A 15,280-nucleotide genomic window follows, 5' to 3' on the forward strand; every position below is an offset into this window, starting at 1 on the left:
TTAACACTTTTAATGACACACCGGTGAGATTCGATACACTCTGTTCCATAACTAGGAGGACAATATGTCAAAGAATTCAAAATCCTCAGGCTCTGGAGACATTAAAAGACACTTACGTGCTCAAACTGACACCACTGAGCAGGCCGCGAGCCTGGGAGTCGATTTAGTCGGAGAGGTGTGGGAAATGCGGCGGGAGATGCTGAACATGTCGGCAATGCTGACGAAAGTCGTTGCTGACTTGGAGATCTTGCTGTGATACGTCAATCGATCACTGCCATGGAGACGAAGTTCACTGAGGTGGTTACAAGAGTGGGGGATGTCGAGAAATGGATTGATTATCTGGAGTCATCAGAGAGGGAATTATCTGCTAATCTGCTAGCGACCATGGTGGATTTGGAGCGTGTCTGGGAGAAGTTGGAGGACATGGAGAACCGTAGCCAGCAGAATAACGTCCATATTGTTGGAATTCTAGAGGTCGAAGAGGGTCAGGATATGGTGAAATTCCTGGATGGGCTCCTTCCAAATCTGCTCGACATAACAGGCCATAAGCTGGAAATCGAGCAAGCTCACAGGGTTCCTTCTATGAGATCCGCGTAGGGAGACAGGCCCCAATCAATTCTGGACAAAGTTCTGAGATCATCCAATAAAGATCTTGTGTTACACGAGGCGAGGAGTAAAGGAAGGCTTTCTTGGAAAAAAACACAGCATTTTCTTGTTCCCAGACTTTAGAGAGAAATGTGATCGATTCAAGGAATGCAAGAAACTTTTATATCAATGGAAGGTCGCTTTTGCACTGATATTCCCGGCCAAAGTGAGAACAGATGCTAAGGATGGCCGTAAAACATTCACATGCCCACAGCAAGCGAGGTGCTTCATAAAGTCAATGGAGTGAGTAAGTCATCTTGTGTTACTCACATTGCAGCCGAGTGGACCGGCTCACTGAACATTCACTTTACTGTTCGAGGAAACTGAGCGCTTTTTTTTTTTTTTTGTGCTGTTCTGCCTAGCGGCTGGAGTTTATTTAGTAGAGTAACACACCTTTAGGACAGCTTTATGGATGAATCTACACGCTCTTTGTACTTATTCCTCCTTTTGGCTGGAGTTTGTTTTGTGGAGCATTTCTTGAAAAGTCAATGGAGTAAGTCATCTTTCGGTACTCACGTTGCAGCCGAGTGGACTGGCTCACTGAACATTCCCTTGACTGTTTGAGGATTCTGCGCGCTCCCTTTGTGCTGGTCCCGCCTAGTGGCTGGAGTTTATTTTGTAGAGTAACACCTTCAGGACAGTTTTATGGATGAATCTACATGCTCTTTGTGTTTATTCCGCATATTGGCTGGAGTTTGTTTTATAGATTATCTTTTGCCGTGTAATTCTGTCTCACAAAATTTTTACAGAAACACCGGACTTGAGTAATCCGATGGCAAAGTTGTCGCGGTGGTACTCGTAGGTGTGCATGGACTGTTTGAGTTTGGAGGGATGGACGCCAGTTGGCGCTGTCGTGCACAAGGTTAATGCGCACGTTTTTTTTTTTTACTGTTTGTTTTGTTCCGGGGGATGTTCGGGTTTTGACTGTTGCACTAATGTTGGAATGTGGTCTTTATAATCTTGTTTTTGACACAAAATCTATTTTTTTCTTACGTCAAAATGTCAAATGTTATTATAAGTGGATTGTCTCTCTCCACATGGAATGTGAATGGGTTGGGCACCCCATAAAAAGAAGGAAGGTTATTTCTCTTAAGCGTAAGAAATAAGATATAGTGTTTCTTCAAGAAATGCATCTTTCTCCACAGGAAGCTGAAAAATTTGGGAGGATATGGGGTGGGCATGCTTTCTTTAGTGCTGGCTCAAGTAAGAGCAGGGGAATCATTACACTGATAAGTAAACATCTACAATTCAAATGTCTCAAACAGATTCAAGAAAAATTAGGAAGAGTCATTATTGTTGTAGCTGAAATTCAGGGGCAAAGTCTTATTTTGGCTAATATTTATGCACCTACCATAGATGATCAGGGCTTTTTTATAGATCTTGAAGGGATGTTGCAAGGCACTGGCACCCCTCATGATATAACATTGGGAGGAGACTTCAATCTTTTGATGGATTCAGTCCTTGATCATAGTGAAGCAAAAGTGTGCAAGCTCCCTAGAGCAACATTGACGCTTCACAGGATGTGTAAAAATCTTAGTCTTACAGATATTTGGAGACTTTTGAACCCATCTGGGAAGGACTATACATTTTTTTCATCAGTCCATAAGATTTACTCTAGAATACATATATATATTTTTTTATATATCTAAGTCCCTCATTCCATCTGTTGTTGATTGCTCAATTGGAAACATTTTAGTCTCAGATCACACCCTGGTGTGTTTAGAGGTGTTGCCACATACGAAGAAAAGGAAATCATATTGTTGGTGCTTTAATGTATCCCTTTTGCAAAATCCTGAATTCCAACAAATGATAAAGGCTGAAATCAGTGTCTATATGGAGACCAACTGGTCCTCAGTATCCTCTGTGGGCGTGGCCTGGGAGGTATTAAGGTGGTTCTTAGAGGCCGGATCATACCGAATGTACAAAAAATCCAAAGCACAAGAACTCGTGGAATTGGAAGGGAATATTGAAAATGCCGAGGCAGAGCTGAAATACCGAATGTCGTCTAATGGCCTCAGAGAATTGACCCGATTGAAATACAGATATAATACTATTTTGTCGCGGAAGCTGGAGTTTTGGCTATTCAGGGCAAGACAGGGAAGCTGGCTAGATATTTAAAACAGAGAGAGTCTTTTTCGACCATTCCCTCAGTGAAATCTGCTGGTTGTGAAATACTTACCTTGGCCACTGATATTAATAATGCTTTTAAAGAATTCTATCTTGATCTTTATAGTTCCACATCTTCGTCTACTAAAGAGGATATTAGAAACTTTGTGGAACCATTAGAACTTCCTAAACTGTCGGCTGAGCAAAAAAATTCTCTTGATTCTGAGATAACCTTGGAGGAGCTTGGCGAGGTAATTAAGGCCTTGCCTACAAGCAAGGCTCCAGGGCCAGATGGCTTTGCCGCAGAATTTTTTAGATCCTATGCTACAGAACTGGCTCCACTTTTGCTAGAAGTTTATACGGAATCATTAAAGAATGGAAAACTTCCTCCAACCATGACACAAGCCCGGATCAGTCTGATTCTTAAAAAGGACAAAGATCCAAATGAGTGTAAAAGTTACCGTCCAATTTCCCTGATCCAACTAGATGTAAAAATATTGTAAAAAATTAAGTAAAGTTAATTGATTAAGTAAAGCTATGACATCACTTATACATATAGATCAGGTGGGGTTTATTCGGGGTCGCAGCTCTTCTGATAACATCAGGCGTCTCATCGTTATCATGTGGTCAGTAGCGAATGATCAATCTCCAATCGCTGCCATCTCACTTGATGCCGAAAAGGCATTTGATATGGTAGAATGGGATTATCTTTTTAAGTTTTTGGAAATATACGGGTTCAGGTGTACATTTATTGGTTGGATTAAGTTACTTTATAGACACCCTGTAGCAGCGGTACAAACAAATGGATTAAACTCAGATTATTTTACTTTGAATAGGGGCACTCGGCAGGGTTGCCCTCTTTCCCCATTATTGTTCTGTCTTGCCCTGGAACCATTAGCAGCTGCGATAAGAAAGGAGGATGATTTTCCAGGGGTGGTGGCGGGAGGTGTGCCGCATAAGCTTCTGCTTTACGCAGATGATATTTTATTATTTGTCTCTGAACCTACTAGATCTATGCCTTGCCTCCACCGAATTATTAATTCCTTTTCCAAGTTCTCAGGATACAAAGTCAATTGGGCTAAATCCGAAGCTTTGGCTTTGACAGCGTACTGCCCAGTAACGGCTTTTCAGCCGGGCGCCTTCCAGTGGCCCAAACAGGGCATTAAGTATTTGGGGATTTTATTCCCAGCGAATTTGTCTGATTTAGTTTGTGTTAATTTTGACCCTTTAATAAAAAGGTTTTCGAGCGATGTCAGCAGGTGGGCTTCATTACATTTATCGATGATTGGGAAGGTTAAAGTTATTAAAATGAATTGTATTCCAAAATTTAACTACCTGCTACAATCTCTCCCTGTAGATGTCCCCCTCTCTTATTTCAAGGAATTTGATAGCATAGCGAAGTCCTTCATTTGGAATGGTAAACGTCCCAGATTGCATTTTAATAAGTTACATAGGCCGATAGACAAAGGAGGGCTAGGCCTACCCAAGATTTTGTTTTATTACTATGCGTTCAGTCTCAGACATTTGGCTCATTGGTCACTTTCACCTGAGAGAGCCCCTCCCTGGTTCGTTATTGAACAGGCAGTTCTTGCCCCTATTTCGCCATTACAAAGCATCTCTATCAAACTAATCGGAAATGTTAAGTTACACCCCATTATTTCGCATTTACACTCGGTATGGACTAAAGTGTCCAGATTGTTTAAATTGGACACTTATTTAAATGTTGCCTCGAGTATATGGCAGAACCCAAGATTACGTATTGGCAAGTCCCCTTTCTGCTGGCCAGAGTGGATTGTGAGGGGGGTTGCTACACTCAGTGACCTATATGAAAGTGGAGTGTTGAGATCATTTGAAAACTTGGTCCAACATTTTGGGATCCCCAGACCTCAGTTTTATAGATATTTACAATTGCGCCATCTACTTTGTACTATTTTTGGGAGTAGCACACATCCCCCTATGGAGGCAGATGCTTTGGGTGAGGTGATTGCGGCTTTTGGAAAAGGTCATGAGGCATCAGTGTACTACTCCCTGTTAATTCAGAGTATGGGGGACGGAGCCTTAACTTCTTTCAAGAGATTATGGGAGAAAGATTTGGATTTGGTATTGGAAGATGGAGTGTGGACTAAGATTCTGAAAAATGTCAAGTCTGTATCTAGAGATGCAAGAGTTCGCCTTATTCAGTTCAAGATTTTACATAGATTCTATTGGACCCCCTCTAGACTGTATAGGCTTGGTCTTAAAGACACACCTACCTGCTGGAGATGCCAATCGGAGGATGGAGATATAACCTATGTTTTTTGGAGTTGCGTTGAGATCCAGGGGTTTTGGTTGAGAGTTCAGAATTTTATATGTGAGGTCTTGGCACTCGGGTTTCATTTTGCCCCAGACTCTGTATTTTGGGAGATGGGGCAGAAATTAATGTGGAGAATAAACATGTGGAGGATTGGGTCCTGACCTGTGTTATGGTCGCTAGGCGGGTGATTTTGAGGGGTTGGAAGTCGGTTGGAACACCCCCGTTTCAGGAATGGTGCTCGGAGATGGGGAGAGTGGCGGCCTTAGAGGAGGGGTCTTATAGAAGACTGGGGAATCCGGATCTGTTTGTGGGAAAATGGGGTGGATATTAAGCATTCTTGGAGGGTTCTCGGGTGGAATAGTGGAGAGAGAGGGGTAATTATCAGTGTGTGTGATTTTTATATTTGTATATATATATATATATATATATATATATATATATATATGTGTATTTTTATTATTATCATTATTATTATTATCTTTTTTCCTCTTTTAGATGTTTGGTTTTTGTTTTTGTATTCTTCTATATGTGTTCATCTAAGACCACAGAGATGTTTGTTGAGGTTTGGGGTGGGGTTGGGGTTGGGGAGGAGGAGGGGTGGTAGTGGGTGTTAAAGTTGATTTTGTGCATTTATAATTATGTTTTGTTTTCCTGTGTTTAATAAATAAAAATGTTAATCGTAAAAAAAAAAATAAAAAAAAAAGAATAAATCAAAATAAAATAAATAGCTAAATAAACATCAGTACTGTTTATTATCAGTCAATTGCTGACCACTTAAATAAAGAATAAATAAGAATAAAATAAATAGCTAAATATACACCAGTAGTACTGTTTAGTATCAGTCAATGGCTGACCATTTAAATAAAGAATAAATAAAAAATAAAATAAATAGCTAAATAAACATCAATAGTATTGTTTAGTATCAGTCAAATGCTGACTATATTAATACTGACAGTCAATTAGGGGCAGGTTGTAAAACAAGAAGCATTTACACCTGCCGAGTCAAGAGATAAACAGCGGCAGGGGTGTTACACTGTATTCTGCTATACAAGTTCAGGGGAAACTTTCAACGCTGGAAAACCAGACTTTTAAATATTACATTTTGTAAATGCAATGACTGGAATTGTTCGGTTGAAGGGGGTACCAAACTGCGAATCCTGAACAAAACAGTTTGGTGAACACTAGGGGTGTAACGGTACATGTATTCGTCCCAAACCGTCACGGTATGGATGTCACGGTTCGTGCATTCAGTCAGATGAAGAATACATCTGAGTCAGTCACAGGCGAACCACACACCAGTCCAGAGGGCGGCGCGCGCAGTAATGCAACGCTTTTTGTTAACCGGCACAACAGGAAAAAGAGCAGAAGAAGACACCATCCATGCACCAACCCAAACAAGAATGGCGAGTTCAGATGACACGCAAGAGCTTGAAGACCCGCCTACTTGTTTTAAATCAGCAGTGTGGGAAAGTTTCGGGTTCCCAGTGAACTATGGCAGCAGTGGAGAGTAAGTGGTAGATAGGACGAGTATGGTGTGTCGGCGTTGTAAAGCAGCTGTACAGTATGTGAGTGGAAATACGTCCAACATGCTAACACATCAGATGACATCACCCAGATGTGCCAATCACCGGAGCTAGGCAGAAAAAGACAACAGGAGTGCAAAAACTTATCCCTGCAGCTTTTAATCAGCCTCTAGATGTGAGAGCAGACAGGGCCAAAGTCATTACCTAGGCAATTGGCATATACACAAACAACATATAGTTTAAGTGGAACAAATTGTAACACTCCTTCTCCTAATGCACAAGTTTAATTTTTCATTATTCTATTTATTTTGTACTTTATAACAAAAGAGATGCTTTTCAGTTTTTTAGCTGATTGTGACCAAATAACTTTTTTTTAACAGCCCTACAAAAAAATATGACCTATGCAAGAGTGCATTCTGTTTACTGCTTATTGCTTAATACTTTAAAGGAGGCTGTACTGTACCAACTACCTCAGGGGGGACTAAATGCCGCTAGGTGGAACAAACTATAATTTGCACCACTGTCTGTTCAAAATAAATGAAAAGTAACCTAGCATTTGGGATTTGTTGCTTTTTCCTGTTGTACCAAACTCGTATCGAACCGTGACCCCAAAACCGAGGTACGTACCGAACCGTGACTTCTGTATACCCTTACACCCCTAGTGAATTCATGTTTACATATTAGCTTCCACTCAGCTGACAAGCAATGAAAGTAGCTACATGTTTAGCTAGTTAGCTATAAGCTCCTTGTCATGGAGAGTAAAAGATGGACTTTATTTACTTTCCAGCATTGCGTCTCACCAACTAGGTAACAACGTAGCACGAAATCAACACTCAACAGACACAATCCACCATCGCACCGTTGTCTGCTAAGCTGCAAAAAGATGCTCTGACAAACTATAGCTGGCTAACATAACAAACAGATGTGATAAACATGAGTGACATGGTTGTCAGGGACAGGGTTAACGTTATATTAGTTATATTGAAAAGGGAAAATGATGGGGTCATCGTTTATTAACTTACCAATATTTATTTCACAAACTAGTTAGCAACTAAAGGGCTCAACGCTAAGAATTTTTTCTAGTAGCCCGGTTGGGCCAGTGCTTCAGATTTTTACTGGCCCTGCCAACATTTTCACTGGCCCTGCCAACATTTTCACTGGCCCCAACACAAAAATGACAAATAGCTGTTTTTACCATCATGGCTTTAAAAAATATGTCCGAAGATAAATATTTTTTACATATCTTATGTTTTTAATACAATGTCCCCAAGGGGCCTGGGTAGCTCAGCGAGTAAAGACACTGACTACCACCCCTGGAGTCGCGAGTTTGAATCCAGGGCGTGCTGAGTGACTCCAGCCAGGTCTCCTAAGCAACCAAATTGGCCCGGTTGCTAGGGAGGGGAGAGTCACATGGGGTAACCTCCTTGTGGTCGCTATAATGTGGTTCTCACTCTCGGTGGGGTGTGTGGTGAGTTGTGCGTGAATGCCGTGGAGAACAGCGTGGGCCTCCACACGCGCTACGTCTCCGCAGTAATGTGCACAACAAGCCACGTGATAAGATGCGCGGATTGATGGTCTCAGACGCGGAGGCAACTGCGATTCGTCCTCCGCCACCCAGCTTGAGGCGAGTCACTACGCCACTACGAGGACTTAAAGCGCATTGGGAATTGGGCATCCCAAATTGGGGAGAAAAAGGGGAGAAAAAAATTTAAAATACAATGTCCCCCAAAATTGAATCACATTTATAATTTGCAAGATATGATTTATGCCTTATGTAATCCCATATATGTGCTTTACAGATATAAATTCATAAATACATCATATTAACCTCAGCCGTCCTGCCATTTACACGTGTTTTTAAGCCAAGAGTTCTGTGGAGGAGATGATGGGTTTTTGGTCACCCGTTTAGTCATGCTGTCATGCAACTTTTGTACATGTGTAGTGTTTTCACAAGAAGGATCAAAGATTATTCACTGAGTTAAAGATCTGATTATTGGCTGAGAGAACAGACTTGCTACTAAATCAGTTGTGATGTGCAATATACAGTAGGTAGATATTAGGCCTAATCTGTGAATTAACAATGAGTATATAACATGAAATCAGACAACCCAAACAAGACCAACACTGACTGATATACAAAGAACAAAAACAAAAATACCTGTATGGTCCAGAAATTAGACATGTAACAGGTGTTTTATGAGGATGATATGAAGTAGACTGTTTCAAATATTTAGGGCTGCCCCCAACCAAAGATTTTCCTAGTCGACTAGTAGGACTTAATTTGAGCCATTAGTCGACTAGTGGCAGGTTTATGATATTAATTTAATTACTTGAATATATTCGGGGGGGGGGGGGCATCAGAAAATGGTTTCAGTTCCAGGGCTGAGAAAGAATGTTGTAAGTAACATTGCTAACACTGTTCTACATTACAGAGAAATACTAAACCATAATAATGAGCATTTAAAATATAAATTTTACATGCGCACGCATGAAGCGAGCCACAGCAACACCGGCAAAAGCTGTAATGATCCTGAATGTGTCGGAAAAACCAGCAAGGAGACAGTCTGAACATTTTGTTAATTTACAGAGAGAAATGCACATTAGGGTTGTGCCGACAGACGATAATCTCGGGGATCTGCGATGGTCAGAGTGATCGCCAATTGTTAATGCCTTTGACGATGTCAAGACGATATTTGGCTCGTTTTCCCATGTATTAAATAATTATTATTAGGCTATTATTATCAAATTAATATTACAAATAATTTGCCCATAGACACACAGACACGAAGAAACACACTTTATTATATTATTAAGAACAGATGACAGAAAAGCCGTCTATGCGCATGTAAGACACGCTGATATGGAGGCGTGCAGTCTCATCTAAAAGGTTCTCACTCTTTCTTTGTTTCTGTCTTCCGATTTTAATTTTTTGCAAGAACAGTATCGTCTATGAGTGCTGCAAATGACCTCAGACATCTCAGCTCAGGAGGTGCTTTGAGTTCAGTTCACTTTATTTCCACAGAGCAGTTCATTGTGAACGCAATTCTACAGCCTATACATCTGTGATTAAAACATAAAATAATATAAAAACACGTTCACCTCAAACCATGATTTATATTTCAGTGATTATTATCATCATTTTAATTATTATTTTTACATTTGTAATTGTTTTTATGTCTTCATTTGTGCAAGTAATTTTCCACCCGCATGTTAAGACAGATTCTTGCCTGACGGTAAATGGAAAGGTGTGTATATATATATATATATATATATATATATATATATATATATATATATATATATATATATATATATATATATATTAATCTTTTATCACTTCATTATTTTAATTGCTTTTTCGTTTCGTTTGGAGTGCAGTTTGAATTTAGAAATGTATTTGATAAGTTTTTCATTTTTAAAATAAATTAATTTAATTTTCAATGCAAAATCACTAAAGCAAGTATATTCACCGATCCCTCAGCCCAGGGGTTGCCGACGTAAATGGATATTGCAAAAAAAAAAAAAAAAAAAAAAAAAATATATATATATATATATATATATATATATATATATATATATGTATATATATATCGTGAAGGAGGGAACAACACACATTTTAATTGCACTTATTTTTTTCCAGTTTAATTTGAATTTTTAGTTAAAATACATAGAAAATAAAGTTCTAAGTTTGAAATCAAGGTGTCTTGCTTTATTGTGTAGGCTTAACCCTAAACCAGCTTAATGAAAATTACCCCATAGCAACACCTAGCGTCCAACCTGCGGTAATACATGGTGTTCATCGTTTTTATGTGGAGTTTTTTCTGCGACCAACCGACCAATCAAAACTTGGTCGACCAAGACACTTCTCATCGACTAACCTTTGGTCCACTATCAGGGGGCAGCTCTACAAATATTCATCTTCACCCTGCAGCTGAACAGCTCTGATAATAATAGCCTAATAGCCATGGTGATCTTGCTTCTTTTCATTTCATGTCGAATTAATATTTACGTTTTGAAACATTACCTAATTAAATGTATATTTACGTTTTGGATATTGAGCAGCTCGTGATTTCCAGACACGTGTATAACTGGGGTTTAACGAAGTTAAAGTCTCATTCGGCGCTTCATCTCTAAAGGCGAATTAATGAGAGAAAATGTGTTTGTTTTTTTACAGTGGGAATAAAACTAGCGCTCTGTCCCTTTACGAGAGCACATGCATGTTAAACAGTCTACGCTGCACGGAGAGAGATGATAATGAGACATATGCATGGAGAGATATGGATTTTCAGTCCTATAGAAAGAAATTGTTGATTTTTTGTGTTCCAATGTGTGGATTACTAATTTTCACCAACATGTAAAAATGAAAAATGTGGGGATTTCGCGCAATGTGAACACGGAATGTGCGGGCATACTTAAAGTGTTGCACAAGGGATCCCACTACGAAATTCATCAAGTGGGTTTTTTTCATGTTATTTTCTACACATTGGTAATAGCTGCTGTTAAGACACTTGGAAAAGAGCGAGGACAGTGCTAGGAGAGTGCGCTAGGTGTCTGCACGATCTTGTGCGTGCACATGACTGTGTCTTGACGCGTCCAGTATATTATGCATTTGCGCGTCTTTGCGAGATAAATATACTCGCACTCGCTCCTCGCTTAGAAGACTTCGTTCGCTCCTTGTAATTTTTGTGCTCTCTTGCTTGTTGTTTGCTTGCACTAATGTTATAAATGCAGCACTGGCCCGATCGGGCAAGTGACAGTTCTAGCAACTGGCCCGAATTTTTCCCACACTGGCGCCGGGCCATCGGGCAGTCCTTATTGTCGAGCCCTGAACTTACCGAGAAGAATCCACTTAACTCTGTACCACTTAACTGCACACTGTCTGCAGAGCCAGCTCAGCTCAGCTCTGTAAACAGTGGAGTTGGAGTGTGCTCTGCTGGACAAACTAGGTTATGACACCAATTCAAGCATTGTTTTCTGCATTATATGTTCTGAAAAAAGTTTTCATATCTGTGCATATCGGTAAACATATACGCCGATATCAATATATCCGTGAAAGGCTAATATAGATAGGTCGGCCGGGCACTAATTTGAATTACGCGTGGAGTTCCTAACTATGAAGAGTGTTCCAAATCTGTTGTAAATGAAAGAATTTTCATTTTTGGGAGAACTATCCCTTTAAAGACTAAAGAGTGCTTGTTCCTGTTTTTAGATTCAAACAACTGACCTCTCATCCAGCCTGGCACCATTCTGCAGGAACTCATCAGGGCTTGTTGCCATAGAGAAGATGGCATGTAGGGAGGTCACTGCAGTCTCTGCACAGTTCTCCACATCTAGTCTGTGCAAAAACTGTAACACATCTCCCTGGAGCAAGCGAAGCCAAGCAGGCAGCAATTGGGTCTCAACAACCTCCTTCACTGAGCCTAAGAGAGATGCACAATTAACTTTTATACATGTGGACAACTAGGCACTTTAACAGTCTGATTGAAAAATGCAGCATTACCTTACCAGCAGAGTCATTGAGGCCTTCATGCAGTAGACTGACTCTTTGAGCAATGGAAAGAGCTCGTATATGCACTTTCTCTGCAAGAACCTGAGGCACAAATGGGCATTCCCAAGAGTATATACACATCAGATTTAAAGGGATAGTTTACCCAAAATTGATAATTATCTCATAATTTACTCACCCTCATGCAATCTCAAACCCATATGACTTTCTCTCTTATGCAGAATACAAACGAAGATATTTTGAAGGATGTATGAGATGTTATTGTCCATACAGTGTAATTCAATGAGGCCTGAAACTTTCAAGCACCAAAAAGGACATAAAAGCAGCATAAAAGTTATCCATATCGAGTGGTTTAATCAGTCTTCTGAAGCGGTGTGAAACAGACCAAAATGTAAGTCCTTATTTTCTATAAATCTTGACATCAGCAGTATCCTTTGTGCTTTTATGAGAGAAGCCCGTTCACACACTTCCTCACACACTTGATGATAAAATATTAAAAATGAAACATCTTGAAGCCTGCACTGTGTTCCAATTTGGCCGAATGTCAAGATTTAGAGTGAATAAAGACTTCACCCAAAGTGATTGTATTGCTTCAGAAGACATGGATTAAACCACTCGAGTAATTTGGATCACCTTTGTGCTGCCTTTGTCCTTTTTGAGCTTTAAAGTTTTGGACCCCATTGACTTACATTATACGTACAAAAAACACACCATATATCCTTTAATTTTTTTTTGCTGGTGTTTCGCAGGACATGTAATTCGAGTTTAAGACAGGATAAGAGTGAGTAAATAATGAGAGAACTTTCATTTTTGTGTGAACTATACCTTTAACACTCACATTGACAGGATTCCTACAGAACATAAATGTAAATATGCTGTGCACTAAATATATTTTAGCTGAAAGTACTGAAATCCCAAAGATGCACCCCCTACCTCCCCCTCATTCAATATGATGCCCACTTCCAATTTGTTTGCATTCATTGTGGTGGACATTTTGTTGTCTTGCCAGACAATATTACCTGATAAGCAAGTTTCCTGACTTTCTCTTTGACATCCCGGGCGCGCTTGTAGATTTTAGAGAGTGTAGAGGCCGAGGGAGCAATGCAGGACAGCACAGCACGTCGAACTTCAGGATTGGAGTCATTGTCCAGAAGCAAAATATACGCTACACACACACAAACAAATTTTAATTCTTATTCCTTATTAAATGGGTCAATCTCATGTGTTTAAATGTGAGATGGGACTTTGGTGCCAGTGGAGAGCATATGTGTAATTATGAGCATTTTAATCACCTTTGAAAGTCGGGCATTCAGGATTATTGGGGTCCTGGAGTCTGGCCATGGCCAATGCTGCCTGTATCCTGACATTAGGGTATTTGTCTGTTACTCTGACCAGCATGGCCTCATGTCGCACAGATCATCATCTATCTGAGCATTCTCGCTCAGACTGCCCAGCAGCTTATTCACCAGCTGACATACACGAAACCACACTGCATGGCTGTTTGCACCATGAGACTGAGGGAGGGAGAGAACAAGATGGTAAATATGGATAAGAAATATAATGTAGGGGGCCTGGGTAGCTCAGTGGTAAAAGACGCTGGCTATCACCTCTGGAGTTCACTCGTTCGAATCCCAGGGTGTGCTGAGTGACTCCAGCCAGGTCTCCTAAGCAACCAAATTGTCCCGGTTGCTAAGGTGGGTAGAGTCACATGGGGTAACCTCCTCGTGGTCACTATAATGTGGTTCGTTTTCGGTGGGGCATGTGGTGAGTTGAGCGTGGATGCCGCGGTGGATGGCGTGAAGCCTCCACACGTGCTATGTCTCCGTGGCAATGCGCTCAACAAGCCACGTGATAAGATGTGCGGGTCGATGGTCTCAAACGCGGAAGCAACTGGGATTCACCCTCCGCCAACCGGACTGAGGCGAATCACTATGTGACAACAAGGACTTAAAAGCACACTGGGAATTGGGCATTCCAAATTGGGTGAAAAAGGGGGAAAATCCAAAAAAAAAACAAAAAAATATCTATTGTAAAGAAAGAAATATAAAGAGGACAATGAAACTTATATGCCACAATTCATAAATCAGTTTAACTTCGTTTCAAAAACTTTTATTAGCAAGAACATTTTGATCTGTTAGTTTGAGGTGTGTGTAATGTTTTCTTTACCCAGACAAAATATCAGATATCATTTCAGTGGCACTACCTCCAAAAGGAAGTTGAACAGGAAGTTCAAGAACTCATTGTCCTCTTCTTCCTCCTCCTCTTCGGCCTCATTTACAGGCGTTTCAAAACTAGCAGCAAACTTTGTGACAAAATCAATGACATTCCTCACTGCTGGTTTCCGGGTGTAAATGATCATGGCATACTTCAGGCAGCGGATGAACTCCTCGTGGAATTCAGTCTTATCCTCCAACTACACACACACAGAACAGGTTCAAATGTTAGTGAATGTGTAGAAAAATGTCCCATGTACAAACTATATAAACAACACAAAATGGATATAAATATGACTTCGGTTGTACCTTATTATATCTGTTCTTTAAACTGGCTACAAGCTTGGCCTTGTTATGAGCTTGTTTCTGTGCACGCCGGAAAGCCTCCTCAATCTCTAGATCAGTGTCTCCTGTCATGTTGATGCTGAGACCAAAAAAATAAAATAAAAAATACACTCAATTACTCCATCAGAACCAAATGCTGTACTTACAAAAATAAATGTCCTTAAAACCAAACAAACACCCAGTCATATCAGGCAGATACACAAAAGTGATTCTGCTTAAAGAAGTATTTTGTTTTCTTGATTGAAACTGCAGATCAGCATCAGTACATTAGAGTTTGGCTGTTAATAGAACTGTTCAGCCGTGATGTCAATTTGTAGATGAACCCGGAAGTCTAAATCACCAGGGTTTTTGAACTCGTGTAAAATAAGGTTTGTGGTAAACATTACTTGACGATACGAGGAAGTTTTGTTCTACAACATAAATTACACACTGTCATACCTCAGACGTGAATTTTGAAGCCGCCGTGTGTTTGTGTTAAGTATGTAATTCAGTATGACAGGGCTCGACATTAACGCTTGTCTGGGACAAGTGGAAATTTTGAACAGGCAAGTTAAAGAGAATTTTACTTGCCCGACCGGACAAGTAGCCTGATTAAAATCTCAATAACGAATGTTAGCTCAATAGCGCGGGATTGAGCACAATTTTAATC

General features: G+C 40.2%; 1 pseudogene; it reads right to left on the minus strand.

The window, feature by feature from the left end:
* Nucleotides 1–14,703, minus strand: part of LOC127443555 (condensin complex subunit 3-like) — a 38,114-nt pseudogene extending 23,411 nt beyond the window's left edge.
* Nucleotides 14,704–15,280: the final 577 nt, after the last annotated feature.

The sequence above is a fragment of the Myxocyprinus asiaticus genome, chromosome 7 (assembly GCF_019703515.2).
Source record: "Myxocyprinus asiaticus isolate MX2 ecotype Aquarium Trade chromosome 7, UBuf_Myxa_2, whole genome shotgun sequence".
NCBI classification, from domain to species: domain Eukaryota; kingdom Metazoa; phylum Chordata; class Actinopteri; order Cypriniformes; family Catostomidae; genus Myxocyprinus; species Myxocyprinus asiaticus.